This window comes from Fundulus heteroclitus, chromosome 13 (assembly GCF_011125445.2).
Source record: "Fundulus heteroclitus isolate FHET01 chromosome 13, MU-UCD_Fhet_4.1, whole genome shotgun sequence".
In the NCBI taxonomy this organism is placed as follows: Eukaryota; Metazoa; Chordata; class Actinopteri; order Cyprinodontiformes; family Fundulidae; genus Fundulus; species Fundulus heteroclitus.
Genome location: NC_046373.1, coordinates 31,569,950 through 31,595,140, shown reverse-complemented (window position 1 = coordinate 31,595,140; position 25,191 = coordinate 31,569,950). Strand labels below are relative to the sequence as shown.

Genomic DNA, 25,191 nt, shown 5'->3' with positions numbered 1-25,191 from the left:
CTAATGGCCCTAATTAGCATATGAATGCAGCGAACCCGCACGGCTGGCCAGGTCTGGCTTGAATAACCTACTCAGTATTGGCTGAAACCACTATTTTTAAATAAGTAAAATCGCTCCTGATTGGCAGCAAAACCACACGTGGCCAGGCCAGGCTTGAACGTTCTTACTGAGTATTGGATGGAACCACTTCTTTCAAACAAGTAAAATCACTCCTGATTGGTTGGCAGATCCCCAATAACTTATTTACATATATATATATTTATATTTTTATTTATATATATTTATTTATTATATATATATATTTATTTATTCATTCATATTATGCTGTATATTCATGTTATCCTATGTAGGCTACTACACTATTATTAGGCTACCATCAAGGACATCAATGAATTTATACAGGAAATGAACATTTGCCAGGAAGATGTTTATGCAAAGAAAGAGCTTTATTAAAACAAACACAACTATATACAACGCGAGGATCCAAAAATTACAACCCCGTGAACTGTCCGTTTGCCTCCTCGGGGTTGTAGGTAACTGCTGGCGGCGTTCTTTCTGAGGCAGGTCCAATGTGCAGACGCCTACTGTGCGTGGCTCTGTACTTCGGCGTCGCCTCTAACCGGGACTGCAGCTTCACACAGAGTTCAGAGAGATCCGGTGTTGTGCGCAATTCTGTTCCCCCGTGAAAATCTGTTTCCCCTGTGTCGGGAATGCGCTTTGCAGCCGTTTTCCCGGCGCTTCTAATTGATTTCTCGGTAAAACAACTCATATAATCATGTCAAGGTTGTAACAGTCAGTTTAATCGGCAGTTGTTTACAAAATTGTAGAATAAAAATAAATAAACTATGTCTTCTTACGCTGTATTGTGTTATTATAAATGGCAAGATAAACGGTCTTTTTCCAACTTTTGTCACTTTAACCTGACAAATAAAAGTAAGCCATAAAACACTATTCCAGCACCTACTGTGTATTTATGATTTTACATTGCTGAAAGAGGAGTATGGGATGGCTGATAGCAGGACACAAACATTATGGCTGTTTCTCAATTCACGAGAATGCGAGCGCGTTCTTGTGAATTGAGAAACAGCCTAAGACTTCCTGAAAACACAAGAGTGTAGACTTCCCAGTACATCCCTTTGTAAAATAAAATATGACAGTTTACTGGATTAAGGAAATTTCTAGTATACTACATCCTATCACACATAATTTTTGAGAATTTAGAAACATTTGCTCTTTATTTCCCAAAGTTTTCGGGAGATGTCTGAAAGACCGTTTATTTATTTTTATTTTACAACTTTGTAAACAGCTGCCGATTAAACTGAATGTTACAACCTAGACATGATTATAGGATTTGTTTTACCGAGAAATCAACTAGAAGCGCCGGGAAAACGGCTGCAAAGTGCGCTCCCGACACGGGGGAAACAGAATTGCGCACAACACCGGCCTACGAAATGGCGGCGGCCGTCCAATCCATCCAGAGACCACGCCAACAACACCGTCTTCTTCGCCAAGCTGGAAAACAATTAAATGAGTGGTATGAATAAAAATCAAACGCAAGTCACAACAACATTAAACAAGGAAGGAGAAGCAGTAAAAACAAGTCACTTACAGATAATGTCGTCTTTATCAACATCGTGTAATCTGGATTTGCAGACATTGCTCCGAGCAAATAGGAGGTCACCGCCTCGCTCCGGTTCATAGCGCCTGCAATTTGTCTCCGAGTTGTGAAGACGGCGTACTGCTTCCTGTAAATGAAAATACACTTTAATAAAGCTTGTTCTTTTGCAAGGCTACTAGGCTAATCTTAGATTTGGTTGTAGGCTAGGCTACTTTTAGCTTAGCTAGCAGTCGCTGAACATATTCTCACCTAAGCTTGGGATTCTGCACCCATCTTCTCTTCTTGGAGTTAGTCTCTCCCGCACAGTTGTTCGACTGCAGAGCCGCCAACTTGTCCTCTATGGACAGCAACCTGGAGTTTACCGAATTTTGCAGTTAAGTGAACCGCTCATTCATATCGGCACTATTAGCTGACGAGACGGTCCACTTCTTCTTCTTCTTCTTCTTCTTCTGTGTGAGAGGAGTGTGAATGAAGGAGAGGGGAGAGAGCGTGAGAGTGAAAGTACCTTTTTTCATATCTTTTGGCTTTCTTCACTGTTTCACTGGGTGTGCTGTTTATATTATTGGTTTATTTGACTTTTGGGATTACTTGGTTTGAGTGTTCACAGGTTTTGTTTGGGGCGTGGCCGTCAGGCCTGCCTGGGTGGCTAGCAGCTGCTAGCACCATGGTGGTGGGTGTGGGAGGTTTTTCCACGCTGACACGGAGAAATGGCATCAAGGTGGGTGCTGGCTCTCCATGCAGCGTGGAGGAAGTTTGTTTAGCGGTGGGGGAGGTGATTGGACATAGGTCAATCAAGTCCGCAGCCCGCATGAATGGGGCTGTAGTTTTGTTTGTTGAGAAGGTAGAGCAGGCTCAACAGCTGGTTGAGGCCGGGATTTCAGTTAATGGCTTGTTTTTGCAGGTGTCGCCACTCACATTGCCAGCAACAAAAATCATGTTGTCCAATGTGCCACCTTTCATTAGTGATGATTTTTTAGTTAGGGAGTTGTCCAGACATGGGAAGGTGGTGTCCCCAATTAAAAAGGTGCTGTCTGGATGCAAGTCACCACTGTTAAAACATGTTGTCTCCCACAGGAGACAGCTTTACATGATCCTAAATAGGAATGATGAGGAGTTAAATGTTAGGTTCCATGTAAAACTAGATGATTTTGAATATGTTTTGTTTGCCACCTCTTCTAATTTGAAATGTTTCGGGTGTGGCCAAGAGGGGCATATTATTAGAATGTGCCCAAACAGGGCTGGACCAGCCCCACCTCAGACAGAGGAGCGGTGTACTTCTGCTGCTGCTCAGGTGGAGAGCGTGGTTGCAGAGGTGCCTGCCGCTGATGCGGAGGAACCTCCTGAGGTGGCAGGGGTGTCTACCGCTGCCGAGGGACAGCCCCTGACAGCTGACGTTGTCGGTGTCACGGAGGGCTGTCTTCGAGATGTTGTGGAGGAACCAGGTGTTAATGGAGAGAAGACGCTGATTGCGGGGTGTGTGGGGATAGATGGGTGCACTGCAGTGTGCAGTGGTGGAGGGGATCAGATCACGGTTGGCGGTGGGGTGGAGGAGGGGGGTGAGCAGAGTGCAGAGCAGAGAGGTGAGGCAGATGATGAGGAACATTTAGCGAGTGGAGACCGGGCCGGGAAGCAGGATGTGCAGGAAGAAGATGGAGGTGCGGAAGCTGAGAGTGGAGGGACTTTGTTGAGAGTAGACTTAGAAGAAAGGAGGGGGGAGGCGGAGGAGCTGATGGAGCAGGAAGCTTCAGCCATGGTAAAGAGGCGAAGCAAAAGAAAAAATGTTGTAGCTGTTGAGCAGGCTAGCAAACAGTCCAGCAAGATGGTTGCTGATAGAAAAGAACAGCTGGATAGTAGTGACAGTGAAGAAGAGTTTTCCGACTCTAGTGAAGTATCACTTTCGCAAGTTGGTGGAAACGAATCCAGATATTCTGTTGAATCTTTCTTGTCCTTTATTCAACAGACCAAAGGGTTGAGGGGACTCAAAGTGGAAAGCTACTTTCCAAACTTAAAACTGTTCTATGCCTCAGCAAGATATTATGTCAGGAAACAGGAGGAATCAGGCCTCACTGATCAAGAGATTTTTAGACTGAAAAAGATAATGGGTAAAGTGAGAAAGCAACTTTGAACTAATGATACACACCAACATTGTATTATTATTATTATTTATAGTTTTTGGGTGTGCTGCTTTTAATTTTTTACCCATAATGGATACCTTTAAAATAGCATCCCTAAACCTCAATGGGGCCAGACAGGCTGCTAAACGAGAAATGGTTTACCAAGTACTGAACAATAAAAAAATCAATGTTCTTTATTTACAGGAAACACACAGCGATATTTCAAATGAGGCAGAATGGAAAAAGGAATGGAAGGGTGAAGTCATTTTAAGCCATGGTACCTCCCAGAGCGCTGGAGTAGGCTTCCTCTTTTCAAGGGCTTTACTCCTAATTCAATTGAAGTACAGCACATTGTTAAGGGTCGATGTCTTTTAGTCCGAGCTGGTTTTGAACATTTTAATGTTGTTTTTATTAATATTTATGCTCCATGTGCCAATGCAGAGAAAACACGTTTTTTAAAAGAAATTGGGGAGAAGTTGGGGGATTGTGGGACGGAGGATTACGTTTTTATAGGAGGGGATTTTAATTGTACGGAGGACGATTCCGTAGATCGTAACCATGCAGAGCCGCATGTAGCAGCTCAGCGCGCCCTGCGGCAGCTGGTCTCATCACATGGCCTGGTGGACGTATGGAGGAGGATGCACACAGGCTCCAGGCAGTACACGTGGTCCCATATGAAAGAAAACCACATTTCACTTGCTCGTCTTGACCGGTTTTATTGTTTTAAACACCATTTTAACGTGTTTAAAACTTGCCAGATTTTACCAGTAGGTTTTACGGATCATTCCCTGGTTTTAGGTAGTGTTTTTATTAGAAACATTTTACCTAAAAGTGCTTACTGGCATTTTAACTCAGTTTTAACTTATGATCGTAGTTTTAAAGAAACTCTGAGTTATTTTTGGACTGGTTTTAGACAGAGAAAGAGCGATTTTACCTGTTTGCAACAGTGGTGGGACCACGGTAAAGTTCAAATCAAACTGCTGTGTCAGCAGCACACTCTCAATGTTACTCGTGACATCACCAGATCTATTAAGGATCTGGAGATAAATATAGTGGAGTTAGAACACTTGAGTGAATCCACAGGAAATCGAGAGTACATTGAAGCTCTCAAATCTAAAAAGCTAGTTTTAGCAAACCTGCTGGAGACTAAAGTTCAAGGCGCATTGGTCCGGTCCCGGATGCAGAACATCACGGACATGGATGCACCTTCCAGCTTTTTCTTTAACTTGGAGAGAAAGTGTGGTCAGAGGAAGCTGATCCACTCTCTACTGTCAGACACGGGGCAGCAGTTAAGTGAACCGGGGCAGATCAGGAGGAGGGCAGTGGAGTTCTACTCTTCGCTATTCCGTAGCGAGTATAAAGAGAATGGTGAACTGTTCGGGGAGTTCTGTAGTGGACTGCCCCAAGTTGCTGAGGGGACCATCGCCCAGCTAGAGCGCCCCTTGGGGGTGCAAGAGCTCCACGCGGCCCTCCAGAGCATGCAGGGCCAGAAGGCCCCAGGCATCGACGGGCTCACCGTCGAGTTTTACAAGGCATACTGGGACATCTTAGCAGGGGACCTGCTAGATGTTCTCAACGAAAGCCTGACTACTGGTTTGCTCCCGCTGTCGTGCCGCAGGGCGGTTATCACCCTCCTGCCAAAAAAAGGCAATTTGCAGGACATAAAGAACTGGCGCCCCGTGTCTCTTCTGTGTACGGATTATAAAATCCTATCCAAGGCCCTTGCAAACAGGATGAGAGGAGCAATGGAACAGGTCATCCACCGGGACCAGACTTACTGCGTCCCCGGCAGGTCCATGGTAGATAACATCTACCTAATTCGGGATGTTTTGGAAGTCTCCAGTTCATTGGGTTTGAAAACAGCCTTGGTCTCACTTGACCAAGAAAAGGCTTTTGACCGCGTCGAACACAGCTTTCTATGGAAAACCATGAGAGAGTTTGGGTTCGGCGCTGGTTTTATAGCCAAGATCCAGGTGCTGTACAGTAACATTGAGAGTGTGCTGAAGATCAACGGTAGCCTGTGTGCTCCTTTTAGAGTGTGTAGAGGCGTTCGGCAGGGCTGTGCGCTCTCGGGGATGCTCTACGCACTCTCCCTGGAACCCCTCCTCCAGAAAATACGCTTGAGTGTTTGTGGCCTGGTTTTACCTGGTTTTAGCAGTAATTTGGTTTTATCCGCCTATGCCGACGATGTCGTTGTTTTAATAAAAGACCAAAAAGATGCTGACTTGCTGCATAATGTCACCGAAAAGTTTTGTGTCCTGTCTGCCGCGAGGGTAAACTGGAGAAAGAGCGAAGCCTTCGCCACAGGTGAATGGCTTGGACAGCCCCCAGTTCTACCTCAAAATCTTCCATGGAGGAGGGATGGTTTTAAATATCTTGGTGTCTTTTTAGGGAATCAATCTATGGTACAAAAGAACTGGGAAAATGTCGAGCAGCAAATTAAGAACAAACTGGCTAAGTGGAGATGGATTCACTCCCAGCTATCTTACAGAGGCAGGGTGTTAATTTTAAACAATCTTGTTGCATCGCAGTTGTGGCACAAACTTCATGTTTTAGACCCACCACCGGACTTGCTCATGAAAATACAGTCTGAGATGGTGGAGTTTTTTTGGAAGGGTTTACATTGGGTGCCACAATCTGTCTTGTTTTTATCAAGAGAGGAGGGGGGACAGGGCCTTGTCCACCTGGCCAGCAGAACAGCTGCTTTCCGCATGCAGTTCCTCCAGAAGTATCTGGCAAGCCCTTCTGACATTGTGTGGAGGGACGTGGCCAGCTGCATTTTAAGACGCGTGAGCGGGTTGGGGCTAGATGCTGCTCTGTTCTTAACCAATTTTAGCTTTTTAAAGTTAAAAGGGTTGCCTCGTTTTTATCAGAGCGTTTTTAAGTCATGTGCTCTTTTTAAGTTACATAGATCCAAAACGCATAATTCTCTGCATTGGCTTTTAGAGGAACCTCTGGTGTGCGGAGCGAGAATGGACGTCTGTGACGGTACTTTGCCGGGTCTGTCGGAGGCGTTGTGCAGGTCCGGCACGGTGACCGTGAGAAAGCTGGTGGAAGCAGCCGAACCGGACTTCAACAACATCATGGCAGTGGGTTCGCTACTGGGGGTCCGGTCCGCCAGGCTGACACGGCGCTTCCTCGATCGGGTGAAGGAGAGATTGACAGCTGGGGAAAGACAACTCCTGCAGCTGCATTCTATAGGACAACGTGAGCCCGACCCGACCGACCCGTTCCCAGATGTCTACATGGAACCTGTCTTCGCAGAGGACAGTGGTCCTCTACTATGTAGCACGGCCCCCAAGATGATGTTGTGCAGCACAAGCCCGAAGGTGCTGTACAAAATGAACGTGAAGGTAATAAATAAACGGACCTTGAGAGACAGACCTGTTACCATTTGGGGAGACAAACTCGGAGGACAGAGGCCCCAGTGGAGGACTCTTTATAAGCCCCCAGTGAGGAAGCGGACTGGTGACCTTCAGTGGAGAATCCTCCACGGTGCTATTGCAACGAACTCTTTTTTGTCGGTTATCAGTCCAGGAGTTTTAAACACCTGTCCCTTCTGCAACTCGCCTGAGAGTGTTTTTCATGTTTTTATGGAATGTGTGAGATTGACAGGTTTTTTTAGTCTTTTGATGAGAATTTTTAGCCTTTTTGGCATGGTTTTTACCAATATTGTTTTTATTAACAGTGTGCATTACAGCAGAGCCACTAAGACAAAATCTCAAATTCTAAACTTTTTAATTGCAGAAGCCAAGATGGCAATCTACATATCTCGAAGAGACAAGTTGCAGGCTGGACCCCATCTTGATGCTGTGGCTCTGTGGAAGTGCAACGTAAAGGCCAGGATAAGACTGGAGTTTCACTTCCACAGAGCCACTGGCAACTTGAATGATTTTGTACAACTGTGGGGCTTTAAGGGAATTTTATGCACAGTTTGTAGTCAAAATGAACTTAAATACAGCAAGCACCTGATGTAACTATTTCTTTCTAAGGTTCTGATCATGTTGTTAAAAGTGTTTTAAGTTATTGTATCAATAAACGTTTTGTTAAAATCTAAAAAATCTTCTTCTTCTTCTTCTTCTTCTTCTTTCGGTTTTTATGGCGGTTGGCAACTAACTTTAATGGTGCATTACCGCCACCAACTGGACGAGTGTGGTACTGGAGTCTAACCTTCCCTAATAGGTTGCAAACAAATAAAACAAACACACAAACAAACATAACGAAACAAACCAATCAAAACAAAACAAACAAAAAGATCATACTAAATTATTTTAATTAGTCCTGTATTCCTCAGGAAGCCAATTACATAGTTTACACTCATTCCCCCTGTGTTTTTTTGCAGAATTTCTTCTAAGTTTAGCCTCATCTGTTCTTGTAATTGTAAGACTAGTCTTTGTCTTTCTTCCTGATATTTATTACAGTGTACAATAACATGCTCTATAGTCTCTGGACTATAAGTTTTATTTAGACGTGTGTGTCCATACCTCATTCTAGAAAATACATCCTCCTCCTCCTTGCTTCTGTTTGTATTTCTGCTCGTTCCCACTTTATTCTGAATATTATAGAACTGTCTTCCAGTCTGCCCACCGTCCCATAATGTTTGCCATTTACCCTTGACCCCCTTGACTATGTTTTTGACCATACTTTTAATTTCTTCTTTGCTGTAGTGCACTTCAACATCTATATTAGAATGTCTAGCTGCTTGCTTAGCACTTTTATCTGCTAACTCGTTTCCTATTACTCCTATATGAGCTGGTACAATACCAGAGTTATATTAATTCCTGACTTTATTAGATTATTTGCAGCTTGCAGTATATCATACACAATGTCTTGCCTTGATTTTGACTGAAATGTTTTAATACTGATTAAAGCTGAGCTGGAATCTGAAGCAATTACTGCCTTCCTTGGCCTATTGACCTCCACCCAAAGCAAAGCTAGCCACACAGCAATCAATTCCGCTGTGTAAACTGCTAAATCATCACTCATTCTTTTTCCAACTTTAATGTATAATTTTGGAATGACATAAGCAACACCCATTCTTTTATCAGTTAGTTTAGATGCATCTGTATATATAGTTAAATCCTCACTATACCTCTCCATTAAAGTGGGACTTATTTTTAGTTCATTAAACCCCATTTCATTTACTTTAACCTGAATGACCCAACCAAAACTTCTTACTTGAACATTTCCACGCTTCTTGGCATTGCTTCAATACCGACTGACTCATATGAGACAGTCCACTGATAGCAATCAGCAGTTTCTTCTCGTCAGTCTGCGGACTGGCTGAAAGTTGTAGATCGCGTCCAAGAGGAGTTGAAGGGGAGTTGAATGCGAGACATGGGTAAACTCCCCCTGCAACCCTGATTTGCATTTGTATAGCTCACAGCATTTTCATTTACATGTTAAAGCCTCCCCTAGAATTAGGAGGAGGGGGGGTCATGGGGGGACCACGCCAAGCAAGGCCCACGTCAATTTCTGACAATTCACGGCAGTTTTCGGTGTTGCCTGCAAATTACCGTGAACAGCCGTTAACCTGAACTTCCACGACAATCTACAGTGCCGCATAGTGACGAAAATCACACTTTTCATGCAGTGGTACAGCTTGTGCGTTCTGTTTCTGACATCAAATTGTTTTCAGGCTTTTCCAAATGTAGCCTGCTATCCTTATGGGGAGGACAGAATGCATCAGAGAGACTGAAGCAGTGTCTCAGGGCTTCTTTGGCCTCCTCAGAACATTTCCTCACTGTGTGTCTTACAACTGGTTCTCTGTGTACAAGTGGTGTATGCCCAGGCCTGAGGTGAACCAGGTTATGATCTGAGCCCCTCAGGGGAGGCAGGGGTGATGAACTGCATGCCTTTTTTTGGTTTACATGCAGTAAGTCTAATATTTTATTGTTTTCAGTGTTGCAGGTAACATACATGGTTAAAGTCTCCAGAGATCAGAAAAAGAGCCTGGGAGTGTTTTGTTTGCATACTGCTCACAATGTGGAGTGGATGATGTCACAGGCTGTTTCAGTGTTTGCAGATGGCAGCACACACGCTGATATTGCATAATGTGCAAGAACATTAAAAAAATCATATCTAAGGAAACCCAGTAAATTGTATCAAGTCTTGACAAGCAGCATTCACTCCTGAAGGGGCGTAGAGCCACAGGGACAGTCGTCTGCATTGTCCATGGCTTTGCAGCAATCCCTCATACTGAGCAAGCATGAAGCGACAGTGGAAAGGAAAACTCCTCTTTAACAGGAAGGCAAAACCTCCAGCAGAACTACTTTTAGCGACCTAAGGAACCACCAGTAGACTTGCAGTCTGAGAGCAAAGTGCTCTATTAGGAACATGCGGGGTAATCAGAGCTTTGATAGATGATGGAGCTTGATTATTAAGAGCTTTACACATGAGAAGGAGAATTTTAAATCCCATACTTGATTTAACAGGAACACAAGGAAGGAAAGCTAAAATTGAAGAAATATGATCCCTCTTTTTGATTTTCATCAGAACTCTTGCTGCAGCATTTTGGATCAGCTGAAGGCTTCGAACTGCATTTTGTGGACTTCCTGATAGTAAAGAATTACAATAGTCCAGCCTTGAAGTAACAAATGCATTGCTGCATTTGAAGAAACATTTTATAGTTATAGTTAAACAGATAAAAAGTACTATGTGCCACAACAAATATGTAATGCATGTCATTATCACGTGCTTTCCCTGGTTTAGTAAAGCAATTATTGACAAATGTCTCTTCAGATGTTAAAGCTTTCTGCAACAATATGAGACAAGGAAATCAACATATCAACAAGTGCACAACATTTACTGAGGCCACTGCCCTTGATCCACTTAACATAAGAATAATATCTCTTGGTGGTCAAGCTGCTCTCCACACAGTGAGAGAGGTTCCCTTAAACTCTGTGGTAAGTTAGCGAATAGCTGTAAATAGTGTGGTTCATGATCATACATACAGTAAAACAAAACAGAGACGCCTTTGTTATGCTTCTGAAAGATGGAAGTATGTTTTTATTGTCACAATTTATTTAGACAAGTGATCCATGTTTATATGCCACAGGAAAATATAGTAATTGTACACTGCAGAAGTTGGTCAGAGGTTCTCTAATCAGAACTGAACTGAGTTATATGTCAACCATCCACGTTCACACAGGCTTTTACAAAGCTATAAATGCATCTCAAATAGTTAGACCATCGATGTCCACTGTCCAGCCTGATTGCATGTCAGCTACTGAATACGCATTACTGTACATGATTGAAAAAAAAAGGAGCTAGTTCTGGGTTTCTGAACTGATAAGGAAACTTTCTAAACACTTAGTAATGTAACAAATCAAATTGCACTTCAGTGAAAAAATGTTACTTTGTTGTTCTGTGATGCACTCTGGAATTCCTGTTATCAATATTTATGTATTTTGGTGAAAATTACAAAACAACAGTTGTTTAGTGGTACAATCATCATTATAATGATCTCAGGTTATGTGAAAGGACCACCAAGTATTGACATTTATTCTAAAAGATAATTTGCAATTTATGTAATGTGTTGATGGTGTGCCAAGTCTGATGACAAACAGGTTTTAACTAAAATAAATAGAAACTTTACAAGATTTACACACACACGCATCTCTCTCTCTCTCTCTCTCTCTCTCTCTCTCTCTCTCTCTCTCTCTCTTTATATATATATATATATATATATATATATATATATATATATATATATATATATATATATATATATATAAATATATATATATATATATAAATACTAAGTAATAAATACTAAAATAAATACAAACTTTATAAGATTTACACACACACGCATATCTCTCTCTCTCTCTCTCTCTCTCTCTCTATATATATATATATATATATATATATATATATATATATATATATATATATATCTTCTCCATATGAGTAAAGTCTTCTGTCTTTCTGTAATTTGCCCTGTGTACTTGGCAGCAGCTGCCATCTGAATTATTATGAAGATTGAATAATTATTTCAGGTAATACGAGAGCAAATTTGTTCCAAGGTGGTGGCAGAAACATATGAAATGCATTTACGTAGGTAACAGGGCAGTCAAACTTTTTTACAGTAGCAGGTCACACACTATCAGGTAGGAGGGTGCACTTATGCCGGTGCCCGAGTCCCGGAGGGGAGAATTTTGAAAAATTTTGAAGCTTTCAAGACGGATGATTATTTAAACAATAGAGTCAGAGTGCATGTTTCAAATTGAATAAGAGGTAAAAAATGTGAATGATCAATTCCTCAAAAAACAACCTTTGTTTTTATTATTATTATTAAAACATTATTTTTTCACATGATGTTATCATGTTTTAACAAGGTAAGGTAATCTCTATTTGCATAAAATTAGTTTAATTTGAATTACTAGCACCACATAAAACAGATCAGATTAGGTGAGGTCTATTCATCTTATTATTATTCACAGTTCTGTTCTAAAAATTATCGCAACATTTCTTTTCGAACAAAGTCAAATTTTTATGATAAAAATACAGGGTTGGAATTAGAAATTGAATTTACATGTTGAATTTATTTCAGTCAAATCGCTCTTTTGAAATCTCTTATCTCAGTTTAATTTCACTTGCACTCTCACACACATGATATCATATCATCGCCGAGGATTCTAGAGACGAACACAAAATGCATCCCCTGAAAAACTTTGATAATTTGCTGCTGTAATATTATATTATATTATATTATATGTAATATAGATTTTTCAGAATAAAAAGCTAACAGATGTGCATAATCAAAAAATATCAGACATACAATTATAGAGCATTCAGTATTGTAAGAAAGCCCACGCTGTTTCTGGATAAATACATTACTGTATGAGTTAAGTTCTATTGCGTTTTATGCCTCTTTCCTTGTAAGTTTGAAATGTCCCATGCTCATGAATGCACCATAGCTTTCTGATGCTCGTGAATGCATCACACTGGTCTATGAACGCAGTGCTGTGTAGATGCACGTTTGATCTTCCGCTTAAGACAAAGCTTTGCAGTTTCAAAACTCACGTCGGCTCTCACGGTTTATTGTTGTACGTGAATGACAAGAGACCACAACAAATAAATCAGCCGTACCTCGGAAAAAAACTTTGGATTTAATGTTGTTCATAACACCCGTAGCCCTGCGACAGACTGGCGACCTGTCCAGGGTGTACCCCGCCTCTCGCCCGGTGAACACTGGAGATAGGCACGAGCAACCCCCGCGACCCCATGAGGGATTAAGCGGATCAGAAAATGGATGGATGGATGGATGGATAGATGGATGGATAACACCCGTAATTTTGTAAACGAATCTGCCAAATAACAACAGTTTTTCCCACAAGAGGTTTAAAAAAAAAGGTCTTGATATCATTAATTTAAGAACAAGTAACTGCGTTTGTCACATTTTAATTCGTTTTCTTCGTTGATATTCAGTTGTACAGAGCGAGGCGCGCTCCCACGACAGGGGCTTCATAAATCCCCGCTTGTATCCGGGAAATGTAGTATCGAGGTAATCAAGAATCAATCATCTTTATTGTCATTATGTAACCATTGTGAAATTTTGGTGAGACACCGGCTCAGAATTCACACAACACACAGACACTAATAAAGGCATAATGTTCAAGTTAAATGTACCAACATAACTTTCTGAGAAGCTAAAAGTGAGCAAACAGTCCTAGCATCTGATAAAATGTAAAGTCAAAAAGACAGGTAGCAGTCACTCTACAGTACCATGGAAATTACTGTGCAATTGCATGAATGTATGACAAGTTAAAAAGTGTGCAAATACTGATTAGCAAAAATGTAATTGATAATGTAAGGTTATGACCACATGGCTTCGTTGCGCATCCAAAATTGATCAATCACATCAACTTTTAAATAATTATGTCTTTCTATAAAAAACATTACAGCATTTTTAATCCTTTGGTGAGAAGGTAAAGTTTGAGGCCTGGTTTCGTTCTATAGACGTGCTCAAAAACTCATTTTGATAACTTTTAATTCCATATGGCTTAACGGGATATTGAGGAAATTTGAAGCCCATACAGCTTCTTCCCAAGGGCTGTGAGGGCTATCGCCCCCTGATGGGAGACTTCAGTCCAACACTTTAAAATCACCTCACTGTTACTAGCCCACCATACTTTACTATCACCTTAATGTTACTGCCTACCTGCACACTATCAACTCTGAATATCTAAATGCACATTGCTGTAAATGAAGACTTAAATCATCACTATACAATAAGCACCTTACTACCTCATTATCTGTTATCTTGTGACTCTCCTGAATGCTACAAAAAACAAAACAAAACTGTAACCATTGTTCATTGCCTGTTTGTTTGTTTGTTGGTTTGCTTTTCTTATGTGTAATGTGAACTGGAGTAGCCAAATAGAAATGTTTAAGAAACAGTTCTTAATCCCACTGTTTTTAGCTTGACGGACAGCCACCTTCTAGCTGCACTACGCTGACCCCCCCCCCCCCCCAGTTTAGGCCTTGAAAAATCGAATTCCTTTCATGCAATACCAGGAAGAAACATTTGAATAACAATACGCCTTGCAGTGCTTTTGCTGCTCAAACCTAATTAATAAAACAAAGATTTTAAAAGATATGGTTTTTAACTGGCTTTTAAGAGAGACCACCGAGTTTACCAATCTCAGATCCAAATGAAGAAAGGAGGTGGTTGAGACTTCTAATCTGGATTCCTCCTAGGCACTTCCATTTCGGAGGTTATCAGGGTACGACCCACTGGAAGAGACCGGGTTAATCCTAAAATTCACTGGTGGGAATAAAGCATTCCCAGGCTAGGTCCCAAAATGAGCTGGAAAATGTTGCCAGGAGGTGAAAAATCTAAATTTACATCCTGTTACCCCTTGTGATGTCGTGATGTGGATCACTGGAATTTAGCCAAATTAGCACATTGATCATGCCTTTGCCAAACATTGTTTTAATTCTCTCCTGTTGTCTTTGCTCATGTAAACTGAGTTTTATAATGACTGAATTCCCAAAGCATCTGTTTTTATTCAGATTTTGATTGAAAAGCATGGTTTGTAATTGGGGTCACATCTAACTGCTTCTTACCATCAATTCAGCACAGACAGATAGAATTAGTGTTTTTGTTTTTTGACCTTCAAGATTTTATTCCACAATCAGAACCACACTGCAATAATGAATAGTGGACACACTAAAATTGAAATTCTCTTGGAAAAAATTATACACACACACTCCCTCTTTACACTTTTTATATGATGCAGTTGCAAAAAAAAATCAATCAAATTAAGTCAAGTTAAATTAACTTAGTTTTGGTCATAAAAGGGTTGAAAACCATCATGCTCATCATTAATAAAATCCTAACTCTATTTAAGCCCATTAGCTGACAAAATCTTCAATCGTATAAATTAATAAATCGCAGTTTATCTGCTTGTCTGTACAGTGTCTTGCAAACATACGCCCCACCCCCAAGCAAGAGGCATCACACCATTAACTTTGTCTCTAAACTTGAAGTAATAAAATGTTTGCGATTGTGTACATAAAGTGGAATATAACAATCTGAAGAATATAAAATCTGTTCACAGAACTTTCCAGATTCCTTATATTTTATTAGTCCAGAGATGTCGTAACTATCCAGAATAAGAACTGCAGGCAGAAAGTAATGGCGGGATTGGATGATAACCACATAGTTCAGATCAGATGGAAACGTGAAGTAGGGCGTTCACAAAAAAATGGTGGTCAGGAGCTCTGCTAAAACCAGACAAAGACTATTTCTAATCACTATAGCAAGGCCAAGCTGCGGATGTCTGCAGGTCTTTTTTTTTATTTGGTCTTCAGGCCCAGACACAAAGTGTGAATGTCGTTTTGAATTTAGTTTGCTCTATTCAGAGGTTTAGCTCATTGTTTGAGAGATGGGGAAGATGAGGAGCCTGCGTCACTTTGTTAAATATAACTCAAATCACCATGGAAACTAAAGTATCATGGGGTGTCTTGTTACATTTTTTTATGTCTTAGTTTGTGTCCTTGGAGCCAGACATTGAAAGGAAGAGTAGTAGGTAAGCAAACATGCAAATTCCATTAAATCCATTTACGGCATGTTTTACAGGAAACAGTCTATTAAAACAATAATTTTCTTTCAAATAAATGTGAATTAATGTGTTTATGGAGGATGAGTTTCAAATGAGCTGGTTGTCCATTTTAACTGACAGACAGAATAGGGAGGGAAAATCCTTCCATTAGAAAACTTTTTTTAATCTGATTAAAAGTTTTTTTTAATCCATCCTGTTCTGCCACGGATTGAGAACAAATATTAATACTTCTCTCCTCTGAACCTAATGTACAGCAGTACCAGCTGCTGCTTCCTATCACTTGTTTCTTTTAATCACAATTGTTTTGACATTTATCGGTTCTCAACAGACACATGTCGCTGGTATCAATGTATAACAAGATTTTAAAAAGTTATTCTTTGAAAGTGTTATGAACTTCCATCAAACCATTCCTGTTGTTTAAAGTTACTACATGACTACAATCAGATCTTAAGTTAAGTTAATTGAGCTGCTTTGTTAGGGTTAGTGTCTGATGGCATTCTGCCATGCAATACTGAAAGGTCTTTAAAGTCCTATTGCTCCACACTGTGTCATAATGCAGAATCACTAACAATAACATTAAGCACCAGTTAAGGCAACTAAAGGAATGGCCCAATTACACACACAGCCATCACTGGTCTACATGCGTCCCCAAACTGAATGTGTAATGTTGACTTTTGGCACAGTGTAAACATGCACATTGTGTGTGTGTGTGTGTGTGTGTGTGTGTGTGTGTGTGTGTATGTGTGTGTGTGTGTGTGTGTGTGTGTGTGTGTGTGTGTGTGTGTGTGTGTGTGTGTGTGTGTGTGTGTGTGTCTATTAGTTTCATATTGTATCCTGTCAGAGGTTTTTAACCCTAAACCCCTCCCAGAGCCATGGTAACATATTTACCCTGACTTTTATCCTGCTTCAGGGCCTGTATGTTTGCAGTGCTGGATTACAAATGTGATCTTGTTCATAGAAAAGTCTAACCGGACTTTGTTTATGTGTCTGTTTTCATAGGTGTTCTTCTCGGGGAGCTCAGCTGCTCCTCACGACAGCACACAATCAGACCTCAGGCTGTTCTCTGGTAAGATTTACGTTTGTCAGTTCCACACAGCCAGAGCCTTGCACTCTGCAGATTGCCATTACGTAGTGTCTGTCTGAACTAGACTTACCTGCTGTGACCATTGAAACACTCAGTCACATGTCTTTTTTTATCCTGGAATTATAACGATCAAACTGAATGCAGATAAGCTCACATTTCATGTGATATTTATTTGATTACATGTATGCAGCGGAAAATAATTCTCAGAGTTATAAAACAATTGGTTATTTTGGATGCCATGTGGCTCACTGATACAGTGGACACACCATAAATGGTTCCTACAGCCCTTGGCGCAGCCGTCCCAAGTTTCATTCTCGACCTAGGCTATTTAATGCACGTCTGCCCTTCTTGTTGTCAATCTACTAATAAATTAAGTCCATTTATTGTTTTTCACAATATTCATGGTAGCACAGTTGTAGTTACTCAGAATAGACTCTTGAACGTAAAAGCAACTGACATATTTCTTCATTTATACTTTTTTAAATGTATCTGTTCTGAGGAGCTTTATTAGTAATCCATTACTTCTTGTTTCCCTGGGGTCTTGATAAATCATGACATTTTTTTAACCAGGTCTCACTAGGCTGGACGAGCACTCATTTTTATGTTACTACCACCTACAGTGAGCAGAACGGAAAAGGAGGCAAATAAAACTCCAAACGCAGAGTTTGAGATCTACAGCAAAGAGGAACATCTTAGTGTCACAAAGTCTCAGTAATAACCATCAGACGCTATCTAGATACCACCTGGTTGTTTTTGAGAAAAAAGCCTCTTATGTTCTTGTTCTCCATCCATCCATCTTCTACCGCTTTACTGGGGTTGGGTCGCGGGGGTAGCAGCTTCAGTAGGGAGGCCCAGACGTCCCTCTCCCCAGCCACTTGGGCCAGCTCTTCCGGGGGAATCCCAAGGTGTTTCCAGGTCAGCCGGGAGACATAGTCTCTCCAGCGTGTCCTGGGTCTTCCCCTGGGCCTCCTCCCGGTGATATGTGCCCGGAACACCTCACCAGGGAGGCGTCCAGGAGGCATCCTAACCAGATGCCCGAGCCACCTCAATAGGCTCCTCTCGACGTGGAGGAGCAGCGGCTCTACTCTGAGTCCTCCCCGGATGACTGAGCTCCTCACCCTATCTCTAAGGGAGAGCCCAGACACACTACGGAGAAAACTCATTTCGGCCGCTTGTATCCGGGATCTCGTTCTTTCGGTCACGACCCAAAGCTCGTGACCACAGATGAGGGTAGGAACGTAGATTGACCGGTAAATCGAGAGCTTCACCTTTTGGCTCAGCTCTCTCTTCACCACAACGGACCGGTACAGCGCCCGCTTCACAGCAGACGCTGCACCAATCCGCCTATCGTTTTCCCGCTCCATCTTCCCCTCATTCGTAAACACTTGAACTCCTCCACTAGGGCAGCACATCCTCCCCAACCCGGAGGAGGCACTCTACCCTTTTCCGGTTCCAGACCATGGTCTCGGATTTGGTGGCACTGATTCTCATCCCGGACGCTTCACACTCGGCTGCGAACCGCTCTAGTGAGAGCTGTAGATCACGCCCTGATGAAGCCAATTGGACCACGTCATCCGCGAATAGCAGAGACGCAATCCTAAGGCCACCAAAACGGATCCCCTAAACACCTTGGCTGCGCCTAAAAATTCTGTCCATAAAAGTTATGAACAGAATCGGTGACAAAGGGCAACATTGGCGGAGTCCAACTCTCACCGGAAGCTAGTCCGACTTACTGCCGGCAATACCTAGCAGCCCTTATTAAAGGGCCTAGTATTCCATACTCCCAGAGTACCCCCCACAGGATCCCTCGAGGGACACTGTCGAATGCCTTCTCCAGATCCACAAAGCACATGTAGACTGGTTGAGCAAACTCCCATGCCCCCTCCAGAATCCTGCTGAGGGTGTAGAGCTGGTCCAGTGTTCCACGGCCAGGACGAAAACCACACTGCTCTTCCTGAATCCGGGATTCGACTATCCGAAGGGCCCTCCTTTCCAGAACCCCTGAATAGACCTTACCAGGGAGGTTTAAGAGTGTGATTCCTCTGTAGTTGGAACACACACTCCAGTCCCCCTTTTTGAATAGGGGGACCACCATCCCGGTCCGCCCACTCGGTGGGCGGAATACTTCAAAGACCTGTTCTTGTTCTACCATCACCAATAACCATATGTGGAGTTTCCTAATACTTTCACTTACACCTGCTCAGCACAACCCGACTCTGCACAGTTCACGTCGCTTTCTATTACATCTGAGTTACCACCTTAATGTGAGTAGAATCGTCAGTTTAATGATGCAAGCAGTGCCAATAACATCTAGCCAATCAGTGAGCAACAATCTTCTGTCACATTTTCAGCTTACTTGGCTGGCTTGGAACCCTGGCCAAGCAGGTACTAAAAATGAGCTCATACTTAGTAAATGCTTCTAATGGAAAAACCTAATAACTGCGTAGAGAAGAGTAGAGCTGTGCTGGGAAGACAAGATAAAGACTTTATTGCCCATAAAAACAGAAATTCAGTCAGTGGTTAGGGCAATCCTTGTAATCAGTGTCAGACGAGCAGGAGATTGAAGCCAGGGAATCCAAGGTGGCAAGTGAGGAAGCAGGTTCAGACAAGCAGAGGAACTGGACAAGGAAGGAAAGAGGCAGGATAGAAATATGTCAAACTTGGCCCAGTCAAACTTGACACGAACAGAAGTTTGTGTCAAGCCGGACCAGTGTTACCACTGGGGTTAGACAACAATATGACGCCATGCAGGTGGAAGATCTGTCCTTATGTTGCAGCTCTGATCATGGTGATGAAGCTCAGGTTTGATGGTCACAGCACAACAGCAGGTGTGACAATTTGGTTTACATAATCCGTCAGATGCCTCCCATGCATCAACACTTATAACAGTTCATACACATTCATCATAATAACTTAAACTTAGGGCTGGGCAACGATTGAAATATTTAATCGCGATTAATCGCCCTGATTAATCACGATTAATCGCATTGTATTTACAAACTCCAAGAATGAATTCAAAAGTAGTGTAAAGAGCACTTTTATTTTAATGTTCTGCTGCCATATGAACAAAAGTGTTGTAACATTTGTAGCACTTATTTTATACTGGATATTTTCAACCCATCTATTGAATTTAGTGCACTAGTTGATCTTTTCTTCATAAGAGAACAGCAGCACTGCAGCCAGAATATGGCCTTTTTGGACCTGCTGTATATTAGCCAGTCCCTAAGCTTGATGTATCATGAAACTGTTGACCTTTTGGGTTTTGTATTTTACTATTACAATTAAATAATAATAATAATAATGTTCAGTGTTTTTTCGCTAATCCACCTCTTATATATTTCAATCCTTATGTAATTTTGTCTGTGTTGTGTGCACCTGCCTGTTGCTTTAATCCTATAAATTTCCCCGTCGTGGGATAAAAAAAGGATTAGCTAATGTTATCTTATCTTAAATAACACTTTTTAATATATGTACTGGGTTCTTTCAAGGTCTTAATTACATGTTATGTGTGGGCTCCAGTAACATCCATCCATCCATCCATCCATCCACTGATCTACCTGGATGTTCCCTGGAGGACTGAAACGCCTCAGTCAGTGACGTCAGTCTGTGGGTCTGTCGGGGCAATGAGAGAAGTTTCGTCTCCTCTCTCCGTTTCTGGGGCTCGACGTTTTCATGTTTTTTCACGTGCTTAGATAAATTTATTGTGTTTCCACTGAAATAAACCGGCTTTTTACAAAACATACAGCTTGATTTCATTTATGGTATTAAAATAAAGCCAAACGGTGCTACTTCCCCGTTCATGTTTTTCCGCTGCTGCGGTCTCTCTCAGCTTTTTTCAAGTTTGTGTGAGAGCTGAGCGGGCGGGCCAGGCTGAGCCTGCGTGCTGATTGGCTGGCGCCGCTGAGCCATGTACGAGAGGGGAGGGGGAGAGTGCTGCCGTGACAGCGCGCTGCAGTCAGCGCGCCTGCTGACTGACACTGACTGAAAGCATATGAGCAACATGCGTTAATGCGCGATAAAATAAATATCGCCGTTAATAGTCTAATGAATTAACGCGAAATTAACGCGTTAACTTGCCCAGCCCTACTTAAACTAAAACTTGATCTGCACTAAACCAGTTCATTTCTCCAGATAGTAGTGGAGAAAGGGCATAAACTCCACTGGGCCTTTAACTGGATCTTTAGTAAGGCCAACATTTAGGTTTTCTGCAATAGATACTCAAGGTGGCTGTGCTGTGAAACTAAGGATAAACCTCATGCCCACGCAAGTATAGTTAAGAATCTGTAGGCGTTTTGTTCTCCACAAGCCCAGGGGTCTTTGTTTGACCGGGTTGTGTGTTTTTCTACTCTATGGCAAAAGGTTGTTTTGTTTTATATATATATATATATATATATATATATATATATATATATATATGTATATATATATATATATGTATATATATATATATATATATGTGTGTGTGTGTGTGTTTGTGTATGGCATCGATGGTGACATCAATTAATATTGGTGGTATGTCCGATACTTACCGATGTGTGTGTAAAACTCTGTACTGACTGAATACTATGCTAACTGAATTTTTCAATATGGGTTATAGTCTGCTCTTTTTATCTCCGTTTCATTAAAAAAAAAACACTGTCTTGGCTGCAATGCATCACTGTCACATGATATATATATATATATATATATATATATATATATATATATATATATATATATATATATATATATATATATATACATACATACATACATACATACATACATACATACATACACATTTCTCAAGCTCGGGTCCTCTACCAAGGGCCTGGGAGCTTGAGGGTTCTTCTTAGGATCTTGGCTGTTCCTAAGATTGCGCTCTTCTGGACTGAGATGTCTAATGTTTCTTCAGGTATCTGTTGGAGCCACTTCTCCAGAGTGGGGGTTAATACTGTTGTCTTCACCTTCCAGGTTATGGCGTTCCATCTGTTCCATCCCTGCTAGTATCTTACACCCTGTAAGCTGTTGAATGACAACTTTGACAGCCAGTCCAATTGCTAAAAGACCTAGCAGAATAATCTCTACATTTAAAACCTGTTGATGTCATGTTTAACAAAGTTAGACTCTGAATGAGGGCAACCACAGAGACAGACAGTACGGTAAGAGAGTTTATTGAAAACGGGGGTGGTTTATTCTGAGGTGGTTCTGGCTGATCGGACTGTCCGGGTTCTGCTGGGGAAAGACGGGGAGACTGGTGAGCAAAGGAAGGTGCCGATGAGGATAATGAGGGGGCGTATGACTCACAGAGATCGAGGCTAGCTTTTGTCCGGGAAGGGTGATGTCCAGGGTCCAGGCTGTAGGTGCAGGTCCGGTAAGTTCTCTCCAGTATGGTGGTGTAGAAGGGTGGACAGGCAGGTGAGCACAGGCAGGAGGACTTAACCAGAAAATAGATCCAAAGGTCTTCTCTGATTCTTGGAGGTCCGGCTTGGAGTTTCTGAGGCTGGAGTCCAGGTTTCTAGGATGGGAGAAAAAACAGGAACACAGAGTTAGGTCCAGGCTAGGAGTTAACAAGAACAAGATATCTAGGTTGGTCAAGTACCACGCTGGAAGCCAGAAAGAACTGACGCCCTCCTGCTGGATTCAGCTCCTTATGAAGGGCTCCTATTAGTGGTGATGTGGAGTACCTGCCCGTCATGCCCTGCAGAGGAGGAGAGAGAAACCCAAACCTGCACCTAGACCTAAGAGTGTGACAGTTCAGGGTTTCCCCTAGGAATTTTGTCTGGCCTTTTTATGCTTCTGCCTGTATCGTGTACATATATACATGGTTATAGTTTGAAGTTTGAATTTTCATAGTTTGAATGAAAATCTCTAACATCTAGATCTGCCAGAGTTCATAATATTGTTGAGCATAACTGTATTCAATTTTTATTTTATTACATTTGGAATATATTTCTGATCCATTCTGGGATGTATAGCAACATCCCATTTCCAAGAATAACACAGCCATCTGTTTTCAGGGATGGACTCAGGAAGGTCAATTTGTTTCCAATAGACAGACTTTTGGTGATTTGCGACAATCAAAGCAAATGGTATTTTTGTAGGACATCTGAAAATGACCATAGAGCTGTTTACTTGTTTGAGATTGTGCTACATTGAGCGTTAACGCTCCATTAATAATCCAGTTTAAACTTCATATTTGTATGAGGAAACGTTCTCGGTATATTGAAGTAATCGGGGCACCACGTGAAATAACCAAATTCGTCCTTTTTCAGTTGTAACACAACAGAAAAAAATTTACAAAGTACGCATTTATCCCGTGGATCCCGTTGGATCCCACGCTCCTGATGCAAGTAATACTAATTCTGTCGGCGGTAACTCATTTATAAGAGTTTCTCTTTAATGAACACCCCATGTTCTCCAATCAGAACAGCCTCCATCGACGTCTTCATGGCCAGCAGACGCTCAGTGCTCCCGACTCCATGGGAGTTTTTAGTGCAGCCATCCTCAGAAATTGGGTTCATTTACAAAATGCAGAAACATTTACCAAGGCAGGTAAAAATAAGTCGCTACTCTAAGCGCTCTCTCTCTCCTGGCGGGAGAGAGAGAGTTACCTGCGTTTGCACGCAGGTAACTCTGAGATTAAATTAAAGGAGCGACGATAAGCTTTGGAGAAACATTAAAGGCAGCTGCACACTTGGTTGTACTGCTGACTCTCCGCCGACATTTCAAATGTCATAGTCAAGCGCACTTATTGGCTATTTCTTGTGACAAATTTCTACATTTCCTACCGCAGGCACCCAACTCACATCCTTCAGTCTGTGGTGCAGAGAGGCTGCAGGAGCTTGCGAATCGCAGCTGCCTTGGATACTTCTTCCCACTGAGCAGTTTATAGTGTGACGTTGCGTACACGCTCGTAAAGTTGAGCTCTGTACGAACCTGTCCGTCTGACTCATGTCCGCCTTATTATGTTGGAGCCCAGAGACAGAATTAGCTCAGGATGCAATCTGGTGCTATTTAGAAAGGTTAATAGTTTAAATGAAATTAACCGTTACTTCTGGGGAGGGGGAGGGGGGTTGTTGGCAATGCACCCCCCTTTTTGAATGGTAGGGGAAACATTGTTGTTCATCTGTCTGTGCAGTCTGCTGTAGAGATCGACTGATTTTTTTTTTATGGCCGATACAGATTATTCTGACATCAGTCTAACCGATACCTGAAATGTGCTGCCAATTTATGGGGGCCAATTCTTGAAGCCGATATTGTTTTTCCTTCATCCATTTACACAATAAAAATGACGCAATGATAACAAACGTTACAAAAGCCTCATTGTTTTGAGCCTCAAAAGCCTCAAAACAATCAGCTTCAGACCGCAGTTTGAAAAGTACACAGAAAAACATGTCACGACTCTTAATGAATGTCACAGCTTCTTTATTTTAATGGGCAGAAGGAGGAGAAAAAAACACCACCACTGCAGTGTAGGGAGATTATTTTATTTAAGGTTAGATTCTGTACGTGTAGTGATTAGTTATTTTTTATGTCGATACAAGATTCTCCATGGGAACTAAAAAATGCACAGCGGTGGCAGCTCGCCAGCTGGAGATCAGACGTGGGTTTTTTTAGACACAGAAACAGACACGCTGCTGTGCCCTCCCACTCACAGTGAGACAGGGACAGACTTTTAAAGGCCTGACGCAGCTAAATTAGACAGTTAAAGCTACTTTAAAAGTTTAAAACACACCCATATTGTTGGCACTCAGTCTTACAACATTATCAGCTGCTCTCTGCCAGGGAGGGCACAGCAATCCCTGGCAAGTGGATCAGCGAACATATGCACGAATTGGCCGACACGATACAGGAAAAAAATGCAAATTTGGGCCTTAAGTATCGGCCAGCCGATGTATCGATCAACCTCTATATATTATATTATAGTAGTTACCTGAGGATGATGATGCTATGATCTGCTGTTTTGGACCCTCTGATATACACGAGGAACACATGGTGTGTGGTTTGGATAGCTGTTTGTGTAAATTTACTCAGTCAGTGAGAAGTGAAACTATCCCTGGGTTTTTGACTCAATATGAGTACCCCCCACAGGATCCCTGAGTGAAACTCACTGTGTACATCTCATATAAGATGTTTTTACTAATGCATGTGTTGATATTTATGAGGTCCCCTATGTATTAGTAGCCCACCCACCACAGGACTAAGCCTGCTTGCATCAGATTATTTTGGTATACATTAGTATTAAAACATGTTAAAGCTGATTTATTAAGTGATTAAGGCCAGATGATGTTGCAACTGATTTTCTTTACACACTCATTGGCC

At 41.8% G+C, this 25,191-nt stretch overlaps 1 protein-coding gene across 2 annotated transcripts in view; it reads left to right on the top strand.

Moving 5' to 3' along the window:
• The window catches only part of thrb (thyroid hormone receptor beta), a 158,490-nt gene that overhangs the window by 60,766 nt on the left and 72,533 nt on the right, over nucleotides 1–25,191 (top strand). For both annotated transcript variants that reach the window (XM_012879124.3, XM_012879123.3), the window contains exon 2: nucleotides 16,803–16,869. The gene's annotated coding sequence lies outside the window, so the exon portion shown is untranslated. The remainder of the gene's footprint in view (nucleotides 1–16,802; nucleotides 16,870–25,191) is intronic.